Source organism: Falco cherrug, chromosome 6, assembly GCF_023634085.1.
Source record: "Falco cherrug isolate bFalChe1 chromosome 6, bFalChe1.pri, whole genome shotgun sequence".
NCBI lineage: Eukaryota > Metazoa > Chordata > Aves > Falconiformes > Falconidae > Falco > Falco cherrug.
In genome coordinates, this window is record NC_073702.1 from 4110966 (window position 1) to 4133271 (window position 22306).

The 22306-nt window shown below is 41.0% G+C and overlaps 1 long non-coding RNA gene across 2 annotated transcripts in view; it reads right to left on the minus strand.

Annotated features, from left to right (window-relative positions):
• The window catches only part of LOC114014406 (uncharacterized), a 100048-nt gene that overhangs the window by 32635 nt on the left and 45107 nt on the right, over window positions 1-22306 (minus strand). For both annotated transcript variants that reach the window (XR_008732900.1, XR_008732901.1), the window contains 3 exons: window positions 19759-19920; window positions 18325-18415; window positions 4047-4086 (listed from right to left, as the gene is read on the minus strand). This is a non-coding gene — a long non-coding RNA (uncharacterized LOC114014406). The remainder of the gene's footprint in view (window positions 1-4046; window positions 4087-18324; window positions 18416-19758; window positions 19921-22306) is intronic.

Consider the following 22306-nt stretch of genomic DNA (forward strand, 5'->3'; position numbering starts at 1 on the left):
GTGATGCTCTATGGTAATTCACCAATTGAAATTCCAGGGATAGCTGGAATAAGTTATTCCAGGAATTAGTTAAACTACAGCAAACTGGTAAGAAATGCAGAGTTTAACTCTTGTATTAGTCTATCCAAGCAGATGTTCCTCTGTTCTGTCTGGAAGACTGACATATGTTGTACCTATCAGTGTTGTAGCTGAGCACCTTTTGTACATACAGAACTTGAATACAATCTTGACAGAAGTAGAACACTGCATAATAGATCCTCTTTCTTGCAGCACATGAGCTCAATCCTTTATCACCAAATCTTAGCTTTGTGCTGTAGCCAGGACAAGGAAGGTCCTGGCTTAATCTCTAGATAAATCCAGAGATGGTGGTCCCATTTCAGAACTTGTTGCATTCACCATGTACTTTCCCACCTCTGGGGAAAAAGAAAGCCAGTGAGATTGTTTCTTTTCTACTCAGGTGAGAAGTTAACGAAGCAAAAAGAGTCTGGGAACTCAAGATACTCATCCCTTCCCCCTATGTGGGAAGGCTCCCTGTGTTCTTTTTTCCCATCTCTTTCCCTTCCAGGCTGAGGAAGAAGACAAGACACTGCAATTTGTCACTTTCTCAAGGAGTGAATAATATGAGGTACTATAGGAGGATACACGGAGTAACAATTCTTGCAGGGGCTTAAAGGTAAGGGGACAGGCAAGAATGAGAATAGGGACCAGCGCTGCCTCATCCTCCTAAAGATGTGGTGAAAAGGTAGCGTTATTGGTAGAATTACAGCAGCTTGCACGCTTGCACATACACACGCACGCATGTGCACACACAAACCATGGCAAGGTGCAGAGGGAGTTCAAAAATTAAAAATGAGCCCAAGACATAATTTATTCTTTTTAAAAGCAAATCTTCACATTTAGGGACCAGTTTCAAATCATGGGCCTGACTCATGAATTTTGAACCTTTAGTATTAGCAACACAGCTCTTTATGCTGTAATTATAGCACTCTTAATTAGATTGGGAGATTGCTCCAAGATTCCTGAGACACCTTCTGTAACAAATATAGACACCCTCAGGGCAGTCATATACATTTATGGAAACAGCAATTTAAGTAACAGCTATAAACAGATCAAGTGGGTCTGGTGACATCATCACAATGAAAAATTATCTTTGACAGCACCAGATGAAAAATTATTTAAACGGGTGTAATCTTTTTTTCTTTTTTTTTTTTTTTTTAACTACATCAAAATACACTGATGTGATTTAAAATCACAACTGAGAAAAAAAAATACTCTTCTTTCACTCAGTCAGCTATGGTACACTTATCAGAGTAGAAGGTTACAAGGAAGTTGTGTTAAACCAGGAATAGTTCTGCATACCCTTGTCGCACCAGTAGGAAGCTATTTAATGCAACCCTGGCACTACGCTTTTTGCTTCACGTGCTGCATGCATGAGGTTATCAGTTCTCATGGTGAGATTTTAAGTGCATTCCTGTTTGTTCTTCTTGTTTTCTTCTTTTTTCCTAGTTTTTTCTTTGCTAGCCAAATCCAGTTTGGTTTTAACAGACATGAGACAAAGATTGCATTGCCTTGCCAAAATCCCTCCTACCAAATTACTGAATTACTGAAGGCAATCCTTATTTCAGTAGACCTTGGTTGTTTTGCTTGACCTCCAGCAGGTGTCCAATTAAACCTGAACAATTTATATGATATTCCCTTTCCACTGATAGTTCTAGAATTAAACTGATGAGATCTCTAGAGAAGGATCATCAGTGTTACACCTTTCGTCTTTAATTACACTGGTTGAAGATGAATGAATGTACCAGAAGGATCCCAGCTGGGAAGTAGCACACTTATTAGATAGCTGATAATTTAATATACACTCTGAATTCTGATTATTTCCTTTAAACATCTGAAGAGCTTTCAACATATCTTATGGCAAAATCTTAGTACTTATTCAGCTGTGCACTGACTGCATTCTTTTCCTTCAAAAAAAAAAAATACTACACAGATGCAGGCAAAGAACTGTGACTGGCATTAGAGAACAAATACTTTTAGACAAGGTGAGTGAAAAGGTCGTGGTTAATGCATTCAATCTGTTGTTTCTAACAAATGCATGTACGTCATCTAAGAGAGCATGTAGATGAGCAGAAGACCCCAAGAGGACCGTCTAGAGTCCCACCACAGAAGAGTCTCACTTCCTCTGCTCCAGCACTGTAGCTGCAGGTCCTCCTCATGTATTTTACTTTTGAAAATGTTTTAATGGAAATGAAACTCTAATTTAGTTAAATTCAGAATGACTCACTGACTTGCTAGGTAGCATCTATAATATAGACACCTAACATTAGGTCTCTAATTAGCAACTAAAGATCTACATCTGAGCTACTTGTCTGGAGTTCTTATAGTGTGTTCAGGGAAATAGGCATGGATGTAACTCCTTTAATCTTCAGAAAGAGATAATAAAAGATCAGATAGTACTGCAGAAGTACCATTCTCAGGGGTCCACAAGAATGTTGATGAATCGTTTCAGTATTGCACACTTCAAAAATATTTAGGCCTTGCCCAAAGCCAACTGAAGTTAAGTAACAGCACCAGATTTTCTCCAGATACAGCTCAAGCTTTATTTCTCAAGCTAAATATGAACATGCTGACCTGTTTTACTCCAGTAAACTCACTGACATATGAATGGTGCCTTTTTCAGTCCTCCAGGGCTTCCCCTGGAAGGAAAAAGTTGTATATCATAGCCTAGTGCCTGTTCTCCTTCCCTCTAAACTCCAGTGCAGCCAAACTGAACTGCTGAAGAAAGCATATCCTCTGCACCAGAAACTAAAGCTCAGATCTACGAACACACTTATTTTGTAGGTAGGCACAGCTCAGAGCAGAGATGCTTCATGCAGTTGTGTGGGAAGCTTGACTAATTCTTCCACTGGGCATATTTTTATGGTGTATTCTCATGTTCTTATTGATTTTCTGTTTCCCAGTTGTACAAAAATGAGCTGAGTGACTCACAAAACCAGACAAAAGCCTACTCAAAGATCACATACATTGAATTGAAACAGCCATTGAGAACTGAAAAGACGGTCATGGGTGATAGCACTAAGGTCTCACAACTTTTTTAATGGTTGCACGATCCTATAAACAACAAATCCACCCCCACTATATTCTTTACTTCTGTTGTACAGAGATGATGAGCTTTTGTATCAAGTGGCAGGACTGACTACTAGTAAGAATATGAAACAAGGGATCAGGAAACAAGAATCCTTCTCTCTACCTCTGGAAATCAGAGAGTTTGTGACATTTCAGAGAAAGATTGTGATGTTTCATTTATGTTATAAAGAATTTGAAGAGGTTTCACTTCAAACTAGATCTTGTCCAGTGTAATGTCCAAAGTAATTAGCGATAATCCTCATAGTTACTTTGAGAGGCATGAAATAAGACCCTACATGGATGCACAGCAAGTTTTACAGAAACATGCACACATAGCTAGCAGTGCCTTACACTCTTTTTCTTATTCTTCTGTACAGAAAGAATCCATTCTGCTATTTCATCTTCACTCTGTTATCAATTATAAATATTTTACAGCTCAAACACAAGATCAGTCAACCGAGGGGTTTAGTAAATGTGTTGTTTATACAGTTATTTGTTAAAATGAGCTTCGTTGCATTACAGAATGTTAAGACAAATTGTTGTGCCCTTTAGATTCATTATAGATGACAAAATACTAAATAAATCTTAAATAGTATTCACCTTTCATCACATAGGAACATAAATGGTTAGATCTTATCAACAGGGGAGTCTTTAATCTTCTTCCTTTATTAACCACAGAAAAAAATGATTGTTGTTTCCCCTGCCTTTCTCTAAAAAGTCTGATAATCCTTGTTGGGGGGTTAAAGCAGTTCTTCTTTCAAGTAAAGAGCAAATCAATCTCTAGTGAAGGAAAGCCTAACTAGTTTTGCTGACTCTGGCCTGCCAGGTACTATCTCACAGAGAGACATTAGTTAAGCATCAAAGGCAAAGCCAGCTTTTTATAAGGGCACTTTATTGTACACAAGCAAGGAGTGTATTACCTTATCATCTGGTCTTGTAACTTCCTGCTTCATTGTGCTGCTGAAAAAAAAAAAAAAAAAAAAAAAAAAAGACTTAGGACATAAATGTCATCTTCTGTGTCATTAACCCAGAATCTATTAGAATTTTATTAGAAAATAAGTACTAAGACAGTACAGCTACGTTTCCTCCCTTATGCTGTGCTAAATTGCTTGTAAAAGTGATATATTATGATTCTTACACTGCATCCACTGCAAAATATGGAAGAGAAGCCCACATACTGTGTAGATTAAACAGTAAAGTTAAATTGGCAATGAAGCAACGAACATCTCCCTAAATCTCCAAGCAGGTTCTACAAATCTCCCTTTTGTAGAATACCAATAAATAAATAAATTGTTTCCATCTAGGACTAAGCAAATTATACTAGTAAGCTTCCTTGTGGATAGACCCAGGTCACAAGCTATTAACCTTTCTTTTAGAGACCAGATTTTAATGAATAACTACTAAAAAGAAAGTGCTGCTGTATTTCTCTGCTTGGGGCAGGCAGCTCCTTCATTATTAAAAGTCAGAAAATTCTTCAGAAATAAAATACGTTTCTGAGCCAAGAATTTAGAGGCTATGAAATGTTATTAAGGTTTGTGCAAAAGAGAAAAGGTCTCAGTTCATTTGGGTTTTTTAAAAACACATATTGGAAAGCAGAAGTCAGGAGGGATTCAAATTATTCCTGTGTAACTGGTCCGCACAAGGTTAAATAAAGAGGTCAGTTATGCATGGACTTCAGGCTGCCTCCTTGGGGGTCAGTTTTACCCAGAACACAGCACATGAAGAAACTGCAAAGGGTAGATCCAAAAAGCCAAAGCAGTGCATTGGCAAGTAGCGGGCTTAAGCCTCTCTTGGGAGCCCTTTGCTCATAGGTAAACTTGGCAGTGTTGAATTTTCTGAATTAGTCAAGGGAACACCTCTAATTCTTGTAAGATGAAATCAAACCAAAGTCCTGCCCTTCAAGACAACTGCCATGAGTCCCAGGCTTCACCTCCACAGCAACCCGCAGAGGTCCGGAGCAGTTCCCAGACACAGCTAGCAAGTCTCTCCCCTCCACCTTGAAATTATCCCATTCTCCCAGCAGGACCCAGGTAGCCTCTGCAAAGAGCCTGTTTCCAATTCTCCCGCTCCCGCGGCTGTGGATGGTGATGATAGTCCATGAAGCTTTCAATCTGCACAAAAGAGCACCGGGAGAAATTAAAGCTCTTCAGGCTGGAACTGCTGCTGCAGAATATAATCGACCCATCCAACACCAGCAGCTGTTTTTCAGCCTTTGGAGATTTGAGTGCGTGTAGTGGGACACAGGTTCCAGAAATGAAAACAGCCTGCAGGTGGGAGCTGAACCAGCACGTTTTCAATCCAGTCTTAGTTCAATTTAACCTGGGACTAAAATCCTTCCAGTTTGGGTCCCAGTTCAAGCCCATAACAGGTCACGATCAGGTCCAGCAACCCCTCAAAGCATTTAACGCTAAAAAATGGTGCATTTAAAAATGGGAATGGGCACGTGACAAAGCAAAACTTCAGTGTGTAGCTCAGCCAGAGGGACAGTCCCTGCTCCCCCAGCAGCACAGGCACCCTTTGCACTTACAGCACAGCACCACAGGGTCCTTGTACTCCTCACATCTGGCTTGAGAAGATGGAGAGAAACTGTGATGCCATGCAGGTGTTGCTTTGCTATGGAAGTTGAGCAAAGAAAGGAAAAAATAGCCCCTCTGCTATACGCTTACATCCCAGATGTACAGTAATTCATACACACCTACACAGTGATGTACCTCACAGAACTGCAAAGGTCCAAAACACATATAAAGGACTCTGCTGCAAAAAAATGCATTTCTCCCTATTTTAACAGAAGGGATAAAAAAAAAATAATATATGGCTAGGTGAGCACAAAAAGTACCTGAATTGATAAGAACCTACTAGCATCTGCCAAGCAGCACAGCCTTGTATATTGTGGTGCAGAAATGAGGGCTTCTCCTGCCCACACTGGGGAAATCCAGAGAGATTTGGGGAGAGTCAGAGGATGGGTAGGAGCTGTATGTAGGCTATATGTGATGTGACCTTTTATACCCTACAAGGTACAAACAGCCCCCCTGCTCAATAGCTCCCCAGCAGAGATGTCAGTTTATGGCCAGTTCAGTATTTTGAAGTGGTAACTATTTGCTGGTTCAGTCCCAGACAGGCATGATGATTTCAAAGTGATAGCTCAGTATCTGCCCCAGGAAAGAACGAGGCTTTGAACTAGTTACCTGCTCAGAATTAGTGCTAGGTTTACCTACCTGCTTTTGAAGAAATCAGGGAGTAAAATACCCACGTGTATGGAAAGTGAGATCCATTTTGCTTCACAGCTAATAAATCATACCAGATTCTCTTTGTCCAGAGACAGAAAAAATAACTGGAACTTCAAAGGTACTGGCATTGCTGTCATTGTCAGAAAGGATGTTTGTAAGCATGCTTCATCAAAGGACATTTCATCTCTGCATATGCACCCTTCACATTCTGCTGCCAAAGCAATGTCAGGCTGGGTCATATGCCTTCAAGGAAACTTTAACTTGGGCACCTTTCTTCAAAAGACATTAAAAATGATTTACATTTTTCCTCCCTAAATCAGCATTTTTGGTATCATTTGTGTCAATGCCTCATTCTTCACCTCTATTCTGGCCCACCTTTCCCCTCCCTTGTGCGCTCCTGAATACCTTTTGCACGCCAAGAAACTCGTTGATGAATGCAAAGTTTGTTCAGTTTAAGAGAGGAAACCATATTATACAGCCTTTTATGTAACCTACACTAAAAATCTATCTAGCATTGGCTTAAATCTTTCATGAATCAGAGTATTTTTTCTGAATAGTATACTTCCTTTACAAATGGTACATACCCCAAACTTGGACTTCAGCCATTTTTTTCTGATTATATTTTGTACTCATATTATGCAATTTATGCCAAGATGACAGAAAGTGACACACTGTGACCTCTATCCTGCCAGGAGGAGGCTGGGACTTGATGCAGAGTTTTGGAATTTGAACAAGCACTCAGGTACCGTGGTGATTATTTCACATTGATTACTGTTCTTTACTGCTGATACTGTTTTCCCTGATGGGCTAATTTTTTCCCATCCATGTGCCTCTTCCATCAAGGTAAATTATTAAACAATTCGTTTAGTTTGTTTGAGGGCTGTTGGTTTGTTTTGGGGTTTTTTTCCCCTTTCCCAGAAACACATTTAATTTAACATACATTAAACTGTGCAGCAGAAATCACAGTGCAATTTCAGGACAAATTATGCAGGGAACAGGCAAGAACTGCACATGATTCATATCACACAGAACCTGATAATAAGTTATTATTCCTCACTCTCAGAGGGGCAAGCTGAGCCAAGATAAGTGATTGCCGAGATATTCCAATGCTTCTGGAGGCACAATGGTGTGAGTGTTTCCAATATGGCTCAGCACACTGTCTTCACTTACATTTAATGCCACTGCCAAGCACAAAACACGAGGGCACTAAAGTCCTTTCGGTTGTTGATGACTCACACTCTTTAAATACGTCACATGCCCGGACAAATCCACCTTCCCATAGAAGGCACCAAAGGGCATTAGAGGAAGCAGATATTCCTAGCCAACCTGACCATGACTGCAAAGTGACTCTCATCTATTTTGGATTTATCAAAGGCTCCTGTTCCTGTCAATGAGACTTGGGGCAGGCAATTCAAAGAGGTCAGTATATAACAACCAGTTGTCTGAGCCAACTGAGGAGGAAGATACTGCCTCCAGGGGAGCTGGGCTGTTCCTGAGGGAAAAGGAGCCCACAGGAGCTGAGGGCAGTATCTTCTCCTACCAAGGTGCTGACCCACCTCATCAGAAAAGAGGCATCCCAGTAAGTATGACAGATACCAACCAGCTGGTGACCATCAGACAAGGTGAACGAGTCAGACCTGTGGACCATTCAGGAAGACCTTTGTGAACAGTGGGAGGCAGGGATGGGGACATGACTGCAGCATAGGGTCCCTCCAGAAAGACCCATCAGGAAGCCAAGACAGAAGGAAACAGAGCAGCCCCCGACACGTCTCAGCCACGATTGGGAACCTGTGCTGAAATGGGACTCCTTGTCCATAGGCAGGGGATGCATGGGTGGTGACGGCAACAGAGGCATTTCGGTGCCCTCACAGCCCTGGCAGAGTCCTTGCCCTTTCAAAGGGCAGTAAATACCAAGGTTAGCCAGCCAGCTTCCAGGATGCTTTCTTAGTGTACATACAGCAGAACACAGGTAATCATAATCACCTGGAGGGTGGCACCTTCAGCCAACCATGTGTCACATCATACCAAATGACACCCCAGATAGTAACCACAGCTTCGAGAACAGAGATTCAAGCAAAGAAAATTCACTCAGTCTTTGCAATTTTATTCCAACAAAATCCCTGAACCCCAGAAGTTAGCTATACAGCACTTTACCATAGACAACCCATAGCCCACTTGCTAAGAAAAGATGCCAGAACTCCAGTCACATAAGTACTAATAACGTCAAAATGGCAACATGGACTACAGAGGAGGTTGTACTCCCAGATATGTAAAGCTCCTGGTGGGTTACTGAGTACATATTAATTACATATTGAAACAAGGTTAGTAATGAATAAAACTAGCTGATTAAGGAGTATTGTAGCCATTTATTGGAAACATGGACTGTGTCAAGCCCCTTAATGTAATCATAAATGCAATAATTTCTGTAGCTATAAGAGAGCAATTGGAGCAGATGACTGCACCAAAAAGACTCTCCTTATGGAGTGCTCAGGCACTGAGAACTGCTCAGCCAACAGTCCTTTTCTGCTTGGGTGCTATCTCCAAGTGTTTTATATTTTGCTGTCAGAGACTTCCACAATCAAAGCCTAGAGTTAAGATGATGGTGTCTGTTCCACATCAGGTACATGCCTAAAGGTAACTTCCAATCCTTATATTAGGCACATTCTTTTTCAAAATTTATTCCTCCTCTAGTTTACCCAATATTCACCAGAAACACCTCCAGGTTATGAATAGAGAAGAAAATGCTTTGGTATCTCACATCTCCTGTTGCCTTTGAGTGTTTTATAATACCATGGTACCTCACAACTCTGCTGTAAACAGGGGCAGCTTCCGACAAAGGCAAAATCAGCTATAAACTTGGGCAACAGACTTCTCAAAAGTGCAAATTTCCACTGAAATCAGGGGTTGATGCTGTTGCTGCAGAGGAAGGGTGGGGGGCTGCCTGGGGTAGGCAACTCCACAGCATCAGTTGCTCCCCAGTCTCAGGTCTGTCTCCTGCTTCCGCGCCCTGCCTTCCCCATCCCCTCTGCAGAAGCTGCCTGTCCTCCCAGGGGGCAAATCCTGCTGTTGCTGACACTGCCCAGAAGACTGGAGTGGGTTCTTTGAGCGACAGGCAAGAACTGCTACACTGAGCTTGGTGGAAATCTGCTGATGCAAAAGCGGTCTTTAGTGAAACTGTGTTGCATGCCGCTGTAACCCCAGTAATAACTGACTTGGCAAATTTCTTTTCCAGACAATCTAGCTCAAAAATGGCAAACAGACTCTCTTTCTGTATCGTTTACCTGCTAGGGAGTGGGGAATAAATGAAGCATGCACACGCATGTGTACAGCTTCTGTGTATTGGGAAAGTTACCTGTCCTTCACTTTCTCATTTATTAAACTCTTATTTTGACAGGTTCCTGCACACATGCTTGGACAATTTTTAGAAGCATCATCAATCTAACTGCAGTTGAGTTGCTCTCTCACCCCCCTGTTCAGATGGTGACTGAACAGTTTCTTTTAATAAATGAGTGATATGGCTGGGTGTTATCAACCTACTGTAACATTTAATAGATATTCATAACATATATTAATCATGAGCAAGTTTACAAAGGATTCAGTCCTGCAAGGTGCACAGAACAAGGTTGAGATTTTTGTCCTCCCAGGTACTGCATTACAAATGCCAGGTCTTCCTCCTGGACAATAAAAAAGTGAATGCAGCTTTCTGAAGCTACGCATGTGCTATACCGTCAGTTTGTTCCACCAGTACCCTGTTCTTTGTGGGCAGAAATATTTTTGTTTTAAAAGCTGAACTACAAAAAGAAGCCCTCCACCAAATCTATCCCACGTACAGAAGTCTGTCCTTAAACAGAACTTCCTTAATTTTCTTTGGCTGCTTTGAATCAGAGAGATGCTGCTTAGCATATAAACACCCATACAAAAAAAACCCAAAAACGTTGGCATTCCTTTCCAGATGCAGAAGTCAGAAAAACTTTGTGAATTAAAAATTAACCAAGTATATAAGAACAATAACACAGCTTCCTAAAATCTAGCAACCTAATAAAGTGAAATATGGAATTAAAATTAAGATTAATAGGAACCTACTAGAATGAATTTCAATCAGTTTTATTTTGAAAGTATGTGGCTCTTGTTCATCATTTATGTGAAATTATCAAATCTAACCTCATTACTGCTGTTTCTTCCCTAGCACATCAAATATAAAGCATGTACACAGCAAAGAACACAGTGTTCTCACAAGCACAGCACACCCTTCTTGACGTCTTCCCACAAAAGCAAACACTAAAGAAAACACTCCGCTATGCAAATGTTTGAATACAAAGTACCACAGAGCATATCAAATAAGTTAGTTTCTACCACGCTATTAAAATTATTAGGCCAATCCTTTATTACGGGATTTTAACAATAAAGTTCAAATTCCTAACATATAATAGAAGGGAAAGGAAATAGGAATGTTTGATCCTAAGGTTATATTGCTTTTTTTTTTTTCTTTTCAGAACAGGAAGGTGGCACAGCTGAAATACACATCATTGTGTTCACTAAATACACACCAATTTGTCTGGTCTGTTTACAGACTTAGTCATGCCCTGCCTGGTGTTCAGTCACTTCTTAACATCAGGTAGCGACATTAGATATTTCATGAAAGATTACAAAAGATGCCACCCAAATTCTATACAACACAGGACATGATGTTCCTTTCACCCCACCAGCATCTCAGTTCTGTAGTTCATTTCTCAGTACCACCTGCAGCTTTGTAGCCTGGGTCTGGTAATCTGCTTCTTCCCTTTCAAACTGAAGTGGTTACAGGTCCCGTATCTCCATAGATTATATTGTTCAACAAGCCTTTTATTTCCTCTTTTCCTGAGAGGGAAGTCTTGACTAGCAAGCAGCTTCTTCATAAGCAGTACTGAAATTCATGGGGCTAAATGTCAGAAAACCTAAGTGGTTTTCCTGTCACTTCATTCTCCTGAACATTTCATCAAGAATTTAAACAGGATAAAAAATACATACTTTCTCTTACATCACCAGAGTTAGTGAAAAATCACTGGAAACAGTACAATTGGTGGTGGTTTCTTTTGGTGTTTTTTTTTTTCTCCAGAAAGCAGAAAATTGAACCTAAAAGTAGGTACAGGCTTAGGAATGGGATACTTGGGCAGCTGAAGATGGGTACACTATGGCCCCTGACCAGTACGAAGAATAATATTCAAAACTATCCTCTTTGCTTCTTCTGTATTTATACTTTGGGCTCATTTGTTTGTAATGCTCTATGCTGTATTTTTTTCTTCTGTAGCCCATGATGAAATGTCATACTAGATGATACTGTAAACTTGCAGAATGTTTAACAGCCATGAAAAAGCTATTCTTCACCCTCTTCTGGCTTCTATACATTAATGTCTCCTTGTCTCCTTCAACATAATCTAGGTTATCTTCAGGGTTCTTTACCTCTGGACATGCTTTCAAATCTCGTTATGCAAATCCAGGATATGACACATAGGAAAAAATAATATATTCAAGTTATTGAATGAGAAATCTGAACTTTTTCAGGAAGGAGTTAGATAAGCAGTAATAGAAATTAGAACTGTTAACTGAGAATCAATTTTCAGCTGTCAGTTTAACAAACAATAATAGAAGTTTTTTAATCAGTTCAGTTGGCTACCTGATGTTTCCTTCAACAAGAGGTATTCTTCAAATGACAGGTTCTTGGGAGAAGAGATGACAAAAACCCATATACGCGAACAGAATGCCTGCAACAGCCTGCTAACAACAGCCCCCTGTAAGATCCCAGCTCTGATGCCCTGCAAGGGGGTCAAGCAGCAAGTGGAAGGTGTCCAGTGCTACGTGAGAAGAGGAAATGGGGGAAGTATAGTTGTAGTGAGCACAAAAAAGCAGATGGTGCCAGTAGGCTGTAGGATTGTTGATTTTGGTTTGTAATTACAACTGGCAATCATTTTGAACCACTGCTGCTTTTTTTAATTATTCAGCTTTGATTGCAATTACAAGCCAAAATCAACAATTCTAATAGCAGAGCTCAGAGTCTTCTGATGAAACAGAAAAACTCCCAAGTGTTTGCAACCTGACCTTACAACCCTGAAATTTAACAGGAAAACTTATTAACAAGAAAACCTTTTGGATCATAGGTTGAGTGCCAATGTATTCATAGCCTACAGCTGTAAGAGTAAGAAGGTTACAGTGAGGACAGTTGAAGTTTTCTTTTGGAAGCTGAACTACAGTGAGCAAAGGCAACACCAAAGTGGGAACCCAATTTCATGCACCATTTTGCTGTACAGCCTAGTTTAAGGCAACTGGGTATCTCAAGATGAACCAAAGCTTGAGGTTTTCCAAAACAGTGAGCATTTTTTAAAAGAGTATGGCTGACTTCTGACTCATTGAAAACTGTCTCATATATGCATTATAATTCATCAGACTTGTTAAGCATTTGCAAGTAGGGCAAGAGTATTTTGAAATCTACCTGCTAGGTTCATCAAGCATCCCGTGCTTATGCAGGACACAAAAAGCCCATTTTGAGCTTGTAAGAAGCGATCACAAACACATATTTGAGCACCTAAGTGGAAATCAAGTCCATTTAAACTTTTTCTGCTAAACAGTATGTGTTTCACACCACAGTCACTCTTGAGAATGAACCTCATCTTGAAAGGAAACCAAAAACAGTCTCAGCAAAAAGTTACAGAAAATCAGAGTGGAAGTGACCTCAATAGTACATCTAACCCTTCTCCCCACTGAACTATACCAAAGCCATGCCTGACAGAGGAGTTCCTCAGGTGGAGATCCCACAGCCTTTCATAGCTTGTGCTACGGTTTTCCTGTCTTTGCTCTTATTACGTTATTTCTAACTTTCAACGTGAATCCTCATTGCTCTAATTAAAGCCTCCTATTTCTTGCTCTGTCAATAGAACATGAAGGGAACAGTTTCCTCCCTCCTTTAGGTTGTGCAAAGACTGTTATATTTCCCACTAATATTCTCCTTTCTTAATTTAACCATCCCAATTTCTTAAGCCTTTCTTCATAAATCACATTTTCTTCTCCTATAATTACTGTTTTCAGCAATCTCTCCAGTTGAGCCACTTGTTTCTCAAAAGTTAGCACCCAAAACCAGGCATATTCCAAACAAACCTTTACCAAAACTTAACAGAGTGGGAGATGATTTTGCATACCCTACAAGTAACACCCCTGTCTAACTATCCTATTAACTCACAACAAAATGACATTTTTAATCCTGTTCAGTATGTGATTCACTGTGATGGGAGAGCCACCCGAACCTCTTATTCTCCAATGAGGAGAATACTCAACTGTCCAACCTCTTATTCTCTCTGTGTATTGATGCAAGAAGATTATTCCTGTCCAAGCCTAATATCTTGAAATTCTTCTTGTTGAACTGCATTGTGCTGCCTCAGACTGCATCTTCAACTTGTCAAACTCTTTCTGAAGTCTAATCCTGTCCTCCAGTACGCTCCTTAAATGTTGGTATCGTCTGAAAGTTCATGAAAATACTGAAAGGTGAGAGTGAGCTTTTGATAACTGCTTTCTAAATACAGTTTTCCAAACAGCATCACACTAGTCTTACGATAATTAAACTTAGTAAGTGCTTTCTTAGCTAGTTTATAAAATGTCATGAAAGATAATACCAGAATTTATCAGGAGAAAGCAGCATGTCATTGCCTGTTTCTTCCCTATCCATAAGGGCAGTTATTATTTAGTTCCAAAAAGCAATTAGATGACTGACATAATTTGTTCTTGGCGAATCCATAATGGCTATTAACTCATTTCCTTATTGTCTTCCAGGTGTTTAAAAATACTTTGAATATTTGTGCCAATATTATTCCAGAAATCAAAGCTAAGCAGATGACTATGATTTTTAGTTCCCCATGTCACCCTTTTTCAAAGGCAGACACCATGGTCTCTCTTTTCCAGCCTTCTGGAAGCCTATGCATCTTCCAAGAATTATCCAAGATAACCACTAATAGCTCTAAGGTTGCTTCTGCCAGGCTTCACATTACAGTGAATTTCTTGAGACATGTAACCTGTTTTCTTCCCGAAAACATCCAAAAGGTAAATATTCTCCGACTGGCCTGTCTCCTTCCTTATTATTTTCTTCTGAGGTTAGCTTTGTTATATTTATGAGCACAGCTGACCAGTGAAGACTGACACAAAAAAAGCCACTGAACATATCAACCATCTCAACCTCATTTTTTGGCAGCCTATTTTATTATTCTTTTAATAGTGAATCCACTTTTTTCTCCTTGTCCTTTCTCTTGCTTCTAACATACTTACGGGAAGTTTTTTTGCTAGCCTTTCTGTCCCTTGCTACTTTAACGTGGTGATTATTGAGAATGTGATAACTCAAGCAGTAATTCGAACAGCTGGTGTTAGAAGTACGAGCTATATTGTGGTACTTTCAAGTGCAGTTCTGGTCAGCTGGAGTGAGCAGCTCCACAGCAGTCTGCCTTGCAGCAAACACTGGCATTAGGGGCGTGTAGTGGAGCTGGTGGTTGTAAATGTTCACAGGTGGAATGAGAGTGCCAAGAAGAGGCGCCATCAAAGAGGTCGGAAGAGCAGACAGCACCCTAATGTATGCTACAGCATCATTTCCCTCCTTCTCGTCTTGCTGGGCACACTGGAGGTCAAATGTAAGACTGAAAAGTGGGATAATGATGCATATTCAGTGGGCTTGGTGCACCCTGTGGTACCTACCTGCAGCTGCCCTCGCTGTGGCTGGCGGTGAATGCAGGCACTGTTAGCCTGCTTCTGCCCTAAGCCCCAGGCACATCGAGAGGTGGACTGACTGGCTCCATCTCTCTCCGCTTGCCTGTCAGTTCCTCTGTCTGTAAATAATGGAAAACCTCTCTCCACCATGCCTCCCCCTTCCTCTGAGCAATGCAATTGGAGCTGTGTCAGGGCAGCTACTTTTTTCTTTGCTCTGATTGCACAATAATGAAAGGATGGGAAACAAAGACTAGCAACTTTTGAGATTAATCTCCCTTCTGTTCTCAGCTGTCAGACTTACTTATTTTTTCCTTTTTTCAGCTAAATCAGGTCATTATACTACAAATCTTTACTCTGAATGAAAGATTAAACTCAGGTATTTTATTTTCATCAGGGCATAATATTCAGCACAGAATAATTGGCTACAGTTTCATCTGGATATTTGTATGGGGCCTCCTATCAAATTCCACTAAACCCTTACTGACCCTTTCCGTTTTGTTGAATTCCTTAGGATCTTACTACAGTAGAGTCCTGGCAAAGAGAATTTTGCACTCAATTATACCTATCTTCACATCTGAGATGTCATGTTTTCATGAAGCCTTTTTAAACAATCAAGAGAATTAAAAGGTCTTCAGGGCTGCATTGTAATAAAAATAGTAATAGAAAAGAAAAAAATGCATAACCTAAGTGTTTGTCCTTGACATAGTATTTTTCCTACAATGAGAATACAAAAAGGAGAGGAAAAAAAGCAGGAAATAAGAAAAGGTTTTCAGACTACATTTAACTGCTTCAAAGCCAACAGTAAAAGTACCACAGTTAAACCAGAAGATGTTAAATCAAAAAGGCATAAGGTCATCAAAACCAAGGCTCATTGAGTCAGTGTATTTGGATAGATGTCACTTCCACTTTTCTGTACAAAGAGTGCTATATTGTGTAAAGACAGCAAAGCTCACGTTGCCATAAAATTAAAAACAAAAACTATTCAGTCTGTTGTGGTGGTGTTATGAGAAGTAGGCAGGTTTCTCGTACATGAATAGACTCTCTGTTGTGACTGTTGGATCTACCTTGATTTTTCTTACTTCACCGATTACTGTCTTTTAAAAAAAAGGCACTATCACAGAGGGAACGTGTCTTCTCAACCAAGAAAAACTGGCTTAACGCCACTTCTGCTCTACCAGAGATTGACTCAACAGCAGCTTTGGGTTTTATTTTAAACAGAGACAAAGCATGACAAAAGCATGGGGCATAACAGCTCAACATGGGCTTCTGCTAAAGCACAGGTGGTCTTTGCTGTTGCAACAAATCGGAACATTTCTAGACCTAGTGTGTCTGTTCATGTTAGCTTTGTTTTCTCTTAAAAAAAAATATCAATTTAGAAGTAAAAGCCTACTACAAAATTCTCCTTCAGAGGTAATAAAAGGCAATGGGGCTAGCTGATGTTTGGAGCCCTTGAAAAGTTATGTTTCATATTAAGGTCAAAAAAAGTTTATGAAACATTTTGGGTTATTTCTCTCAGAAGTATCATTTCCATGATATAAAGGTCATTGAAGGAGTTCATATCCGACTAGATCCTACACAGACTATTTTGTTGATTCCTTTGCTCTCTTATGAACGGGTAGCATTTCAGTCATGTTTTTAGCATATGCAGTGCAAAGGTGGGTTTAGTCCTTGTGCTGTATGACACAGGCAGTCCATTAACTTTGGGCAGGAAAGCCCTAATGAGAATTGCCAGAAATACTCCTTGGATCAGCAGCTGCACTAATGAGTTTGAAAGGTACAAGGCAAACAGTGCCCTCTGAATGTGGAAATCTACAACTCAACTCTTCCTCAGGTTACTTGTGTCTTCTCTGATTGATCGCATTTTTTCAATTTTCTCCTTCACTTGAGCTTTGAGTTTTGTCTTGCATGTATCACAGCTGGGAAACAAAACAGCACAAGGAACATACAAATAAAGAGGAAACAGAACAAGTTCCGTGTCCCGGTGACAGGAACAGAAAAGTGCAGCTGGCGGGGGTTGGAGATTAAACCATGGCACCTTGAAGTCATTGCACATGTAGGACCAGGGAAAAGCCTTTCACACAGGCCACCAGCATGCGTGATTCTAAAAAGCCAGATCACAATTTATGAACCATAGGAATAAGTAAGGAAATCAGGACAGGTAAAAATTATTTGCAAATGTGACTCAGAAATGACTTGATCTTCCAGAAATTTTGAATTGCACACCTCTGTATTTACTCACTGAAGAGGTATGAAAGACAGACCTCTTTTCCTATACAGCACCAGGGGTAAGGAAGACACTTTTCCTGGGCAGAGAGGTGAGGAAAGGAAAAAGGGGTGGAGAGTTCTTATTGACTGGCTGCAGCTCAGCTGGAGCACAGAGAGGAGTAAGAGAGGGTGATCACCAGGAAGAACCATCCCAGCACCCATGCGTGACACCAAAAGCCTGCCCTGTCACATTATCTGCATAAAAGGACTTCACCGAAGGGAACAGGAGTTCCCATGGACGTACAGAGGATCTGTTGTGCAGGTTGGCTCACTAGATTTTACTCTGCCATACCAGATGCGCTCAAAACAGAGTGCACATTTTGCCCAAATTAATCCACCTTGAGCACATTATGTGCAGCTGCCTGTTCCACATAAATTGACAATCTCAAAATGTCAGCACCACTCATTAGCCCACGCCAAACTAATTTTTCCAACTGGGTGGGCTCCGATTTAAATCTTACCCTACTAGCATGGGTCTCTGCACCATCAGCCTGAACTTCCACTCTTGGTGAATGGAGGAGGCACACCTTATCTGCCCTTACACTCTTAAATGTCAAATTTCAACATTTTTTAAAAATGCACAAGACTCTGGCTTTTTCAGGATTGCTCTGCAAAGTAACTGGAAGCCAGTTTAGGAGCCAGTGGTGCTATTTGCAGAGGTGGATTGTAATCCTTCTTGCTACAGCTGCTATGTCCACTGCCAGGATTGCCACTGAAAAACTCCTGTGGCTTGTCAAAACAAGTAACTCACTAGCTCATTTAAGTATACAGATCTGAAAACTACGGCAGTTCAGAGTTGTTAATGTGCAATTCACTAAGCACTGTCACAGAAGTGGCAAAGTCTGAAAGAGGTCTGAAGGCAGCAAAGCCTCACCCATTTCAGTTGACTCTCACACCCCAAGCCCCATTTTCAAAGCAGTTTTGGCACCTGCAGGGGCCTGTGACTTGAGCCCAGAGGTCCTTACTCATTTGTGAAAATTGCACTCACCTTCTGTATCGCCCCGTGCCCTGAAGCCAAAAAGTGCTCACAGAAGATGGTTGGTTCTTCACCTGTTTCACTGGTAAGTGCAAGGAGGCATCTGCAGACAAAAGAAAAAAGTTAAGAGGAATACTAACCGATATATAATTAATATTATTTTTTTTAAGTGAACAAGTTTCTCTCCCTTTCTTCTAATTGATTTAAACTGAAGGCAAGAAAAGGACAACAAACTTGATCTGGGATATCTAGTAAGGAGAAGTCATTCCCTGACGTTGTCCAACAGGCTCCTTCATGGGAAGTTAAGTACATCTCTTATGCTAAGAGACCCCCATTCTACGTATATCAAAAAGATACAAAAGTATCTTTAACAATCTTGCCCCTAAGCCTCAGTTTCTTACCTGTAAAATTACAATTACAGTAGTTTCTTACTTCATGAGGACCTTGTAACGTGTAATAGTTTAACATTTGGAGTTGTACATATTATACACTGATGAGGGCTTGTATACTTATCAAGAGACATCAGATGTCTAAGTAGGTAAGGGGAGCCAGACACAAATTTATGCTGCCTGATACTCTCAGGTGAATAAAAGCCACACAAGCTGCTCTGAACCTGAGCAAAAAAAACTTTGTTTAGAGCAAGAGCAGGCTGGCCTACTTTCATCCTATAGGCATGCCCAGGGACAGTCCTGACACAGGTTTCAACACAGGTTCAGTTTCAAACGTACCCTGGAGAGCAGCGGATTGTAGTGAAGTTACCAAACAGCCCAGCAAGCTCCTGAAGTCCTTCAGAGGTCTGTGGGGTTTGTCAACCTAACTTGCTTGCCTTTGAACATCTCAGGCAGGCAGGCAAACACTACACCACTATCAGAAATGCTGAATCAAATCAAAACACTACTGAAAACTTCATAAAAGTCAGCGAGGAAATCCTTCTTCTTCTTCTGTCACAGCACTCCCCAAACTAGCCAGCTGTAACAAGGTCTTTTACAATCTCATACCAGCACACTCTTCATGCCAGTCCCTCTGCTGCCTTCTCCTAGTCTCTCCTCATCCAGGGCACACTCTCTCTGCTTCTCTCTCTTCCGTGGCTGCCCAACCACTTCACAGAACCAGCCACAGCTGCACCTTGTCTACATCGGCCAACCCACCGCCCCTGAAGCCAGCCCACAGTTGTATATTATCAATGATAATTAACCCAGCTTCATTCCACTACATTCTTCTGTTCGTTATTGATGGCTGCAAGATAACCTTTACGTATAGCGCCCTGGGGACTTACGCAATACGATGTAGTGGCACTGATGAGGAGGATTATTTATTGTGTATACAGTTGCTTAAAGATGTAAGGCACTGCGTAAATACTCTGGAAAGTATCATTCCATGAAAAAGCTCTCAATTACGCATCAAAATACTAAAATACTTCCTGCATCAAAGTTATTCTGGACTTACCCTTCACATCACAAGCTACATTTGCAATGGTCAGAAGGTCTGACTGTATTCACTATTTCACAGCAGCTGATATGCAGGCCATGTAAGAACATCATAGTTTCTTCCTGGTATTCATATAGTACCAATAATCCGCAAGGCATATTGATAATGGTCTTCACACATCTAGAAAATAAAAGCACCAAGGAAGCTGCAGGCTTATTTGACAGAATTTCAAAATAATTTTCAGAAACTATGTTAATGAATCATGGAACTTGCATTCAGAAGTGATAAAATGGTCCGGTATGGTAAGGACTGCATGAGCAACAATAACCTGGTCATTTTGTGTAAGTACATTAAAATACAGCATGTAATTAAGAGGCTGTGTATGAGCTCAGAAAATTCTTAAGTAATAAAAGACACAGTTGTGTCCATAATGTCAGAAATAAATGTAAAAGAAACTGCATGTACACAAGAGGCAGGTCAGACAGCACAGAACAGAGTGCAAAACCTCTGGTGATCATCTTCAGCTCTTTTGCTCTTTCATTATTGTCACAGACACACCAAGTAAATATATTTATTATGAGATAGCTTCCACCACATGCTGCTCTCAGTGAGTAGCTCCTCACTTAAACTAAAATCAGCAATATTGACTTAGTGATCAGTCAGACATACCAATTAGTCATATGGCCTATAACAAAACAATTCACACCAGCAGCCACTCACACTGGAGGGAACTGATGTTTGCCCCATGAGCCCTTTTGGCTTGTGTTCTGTGCATTACACTTCTATTAAAACTTGGGGGGGGGCATTTTTTTATGTCTACTGAATATGGATTCTTGTATATTTGAAGCCTGTTATACCAAATGCAACTGAAATCACTCTCCGTTGTGCTGCTTTATTTTCTAGGCTCCAGGTTCCAGGGTCTAACTTTTCCCAGAGGAAAGGTGGCAATGAATCAATAACCCCTAATCAATAGAGCAGTGTCCTGGTTTCAGCTGGGATGGAGTTAATTATCTTCTCAGGAGCTGGTGCGGTGCTGTGTTTTGGCTTTGATGTGGGACTTGTCAGTCCCTCAGGCCTTGCTAGCAAAAAGGCTGGGGGGGCACAAGGGATTGGGAGGGGACAGAGCCAGGACAGCTGGCCTGAGCTAGCGAAGGAGGTATTCCATACCATGGGGCGTCATTCCTGGTATATAAACTGGGGGGCTGGCCGGGGCGGGCAGGTCATTGCTCGGGGACCGGGCATGGGTCAGCAGGCGGTGAGCAGTTGCGCTGTGCACCACGTGTTCCCTGCTGCCTCTCCCTCTGGATGCCATTTTTCCCTTCCCCTTTTCATTATAACTGTTATTGTCATCATTGGTACTATTGCTCTTTCATTTTTATTCTATTTGAATTATTAAATTGTTCTTATCTCAACCCTCGAGTTTTACATTCCTTTCTGATTCTCCTCCCCACCCCTCTGGGTGAGGGGGGAGTGAGCGAGCGGCTGCGTGGTACGTAATTACCAGCCAGGGTTAAACCACAACAAGTGGGAAAGACATCTCCAGAGGTTTATTTTAAACACCTACTACAGGGTAAAATAAATGTTTCTCAGGAGGCACCCATCCCTCTGTGCCTCTGTGTCCACCACAGAGCTGGTGTCTCAGACCAGGCACCTGACTTCTGGTGATGAACATCAGGGAAGCTGAGTGCCACCATCATTGGGCTCAACTGAAGCTACAGCAGAGTTGTACTTAGCCCATAACCTATTAACAGGACATTGTTTGGGAAACTAAATGTTTGGGAAATTGAAATGCTTTCTTTCTGAAGACAGTTATCTAATTATTATTTTTGTTAAGGGGGGAGGGGAGGGAGAGAAAGAATATCTTTATCTTGTGGGAGACACAGGAACAGAACAAAGGGCCTTTTTGGCTTTTACTGCAGTTGCAGAAAGCAATCCTCAGTGATATAACTCATCAAAAAGATTTTGTATGCTAAAGAAGATTTTCTGTGAAATTCTTCTGGGCAAATTCATCTGGGGTGCATTAAGACAAATCCAGTTATACTGATCTATTACTTCTGTCTGAGAACTTCGTTTTCTTCAATTTAAAAACAATGCAAGGGAGTAGGAAAATGTTTAAGCAATGAGACATGACATTCTATACCATGCTGTACTGTTGATTAATGTGTATCCCGGGTGGAGAGGGAGTAAGACAAGTGCCTACACCATATGCGGTGAGCGCATTAATCAATATTAATGTGTATTAACAGGTACAGAGAGAGGGTACTGAAGAAGAGCTGGGTTTGGAGCCCAGTCCTGCTGTGATGGCAATGCGGGACTGAGTCCTGTTGACACAAGGAATTGGCCTGACCTCTGAGGCTGTGACCTTAGAAAAGCACGTGCATTTGATGAACTCACTGCCACAGGATGTTGCTGATGCTAAAAGCTTTACATGGATTCAAGGAGAGGCACAGCAAGTTCACAGATCAGAAATAATTTCAGGCTGTAAATTCAAAGAAGCATCTCTAGGTCAGGAAGTCTTTCAGCTGCAAATGATTGGAAGCAGGGAGAGTACCCAGGGAAGTATCAT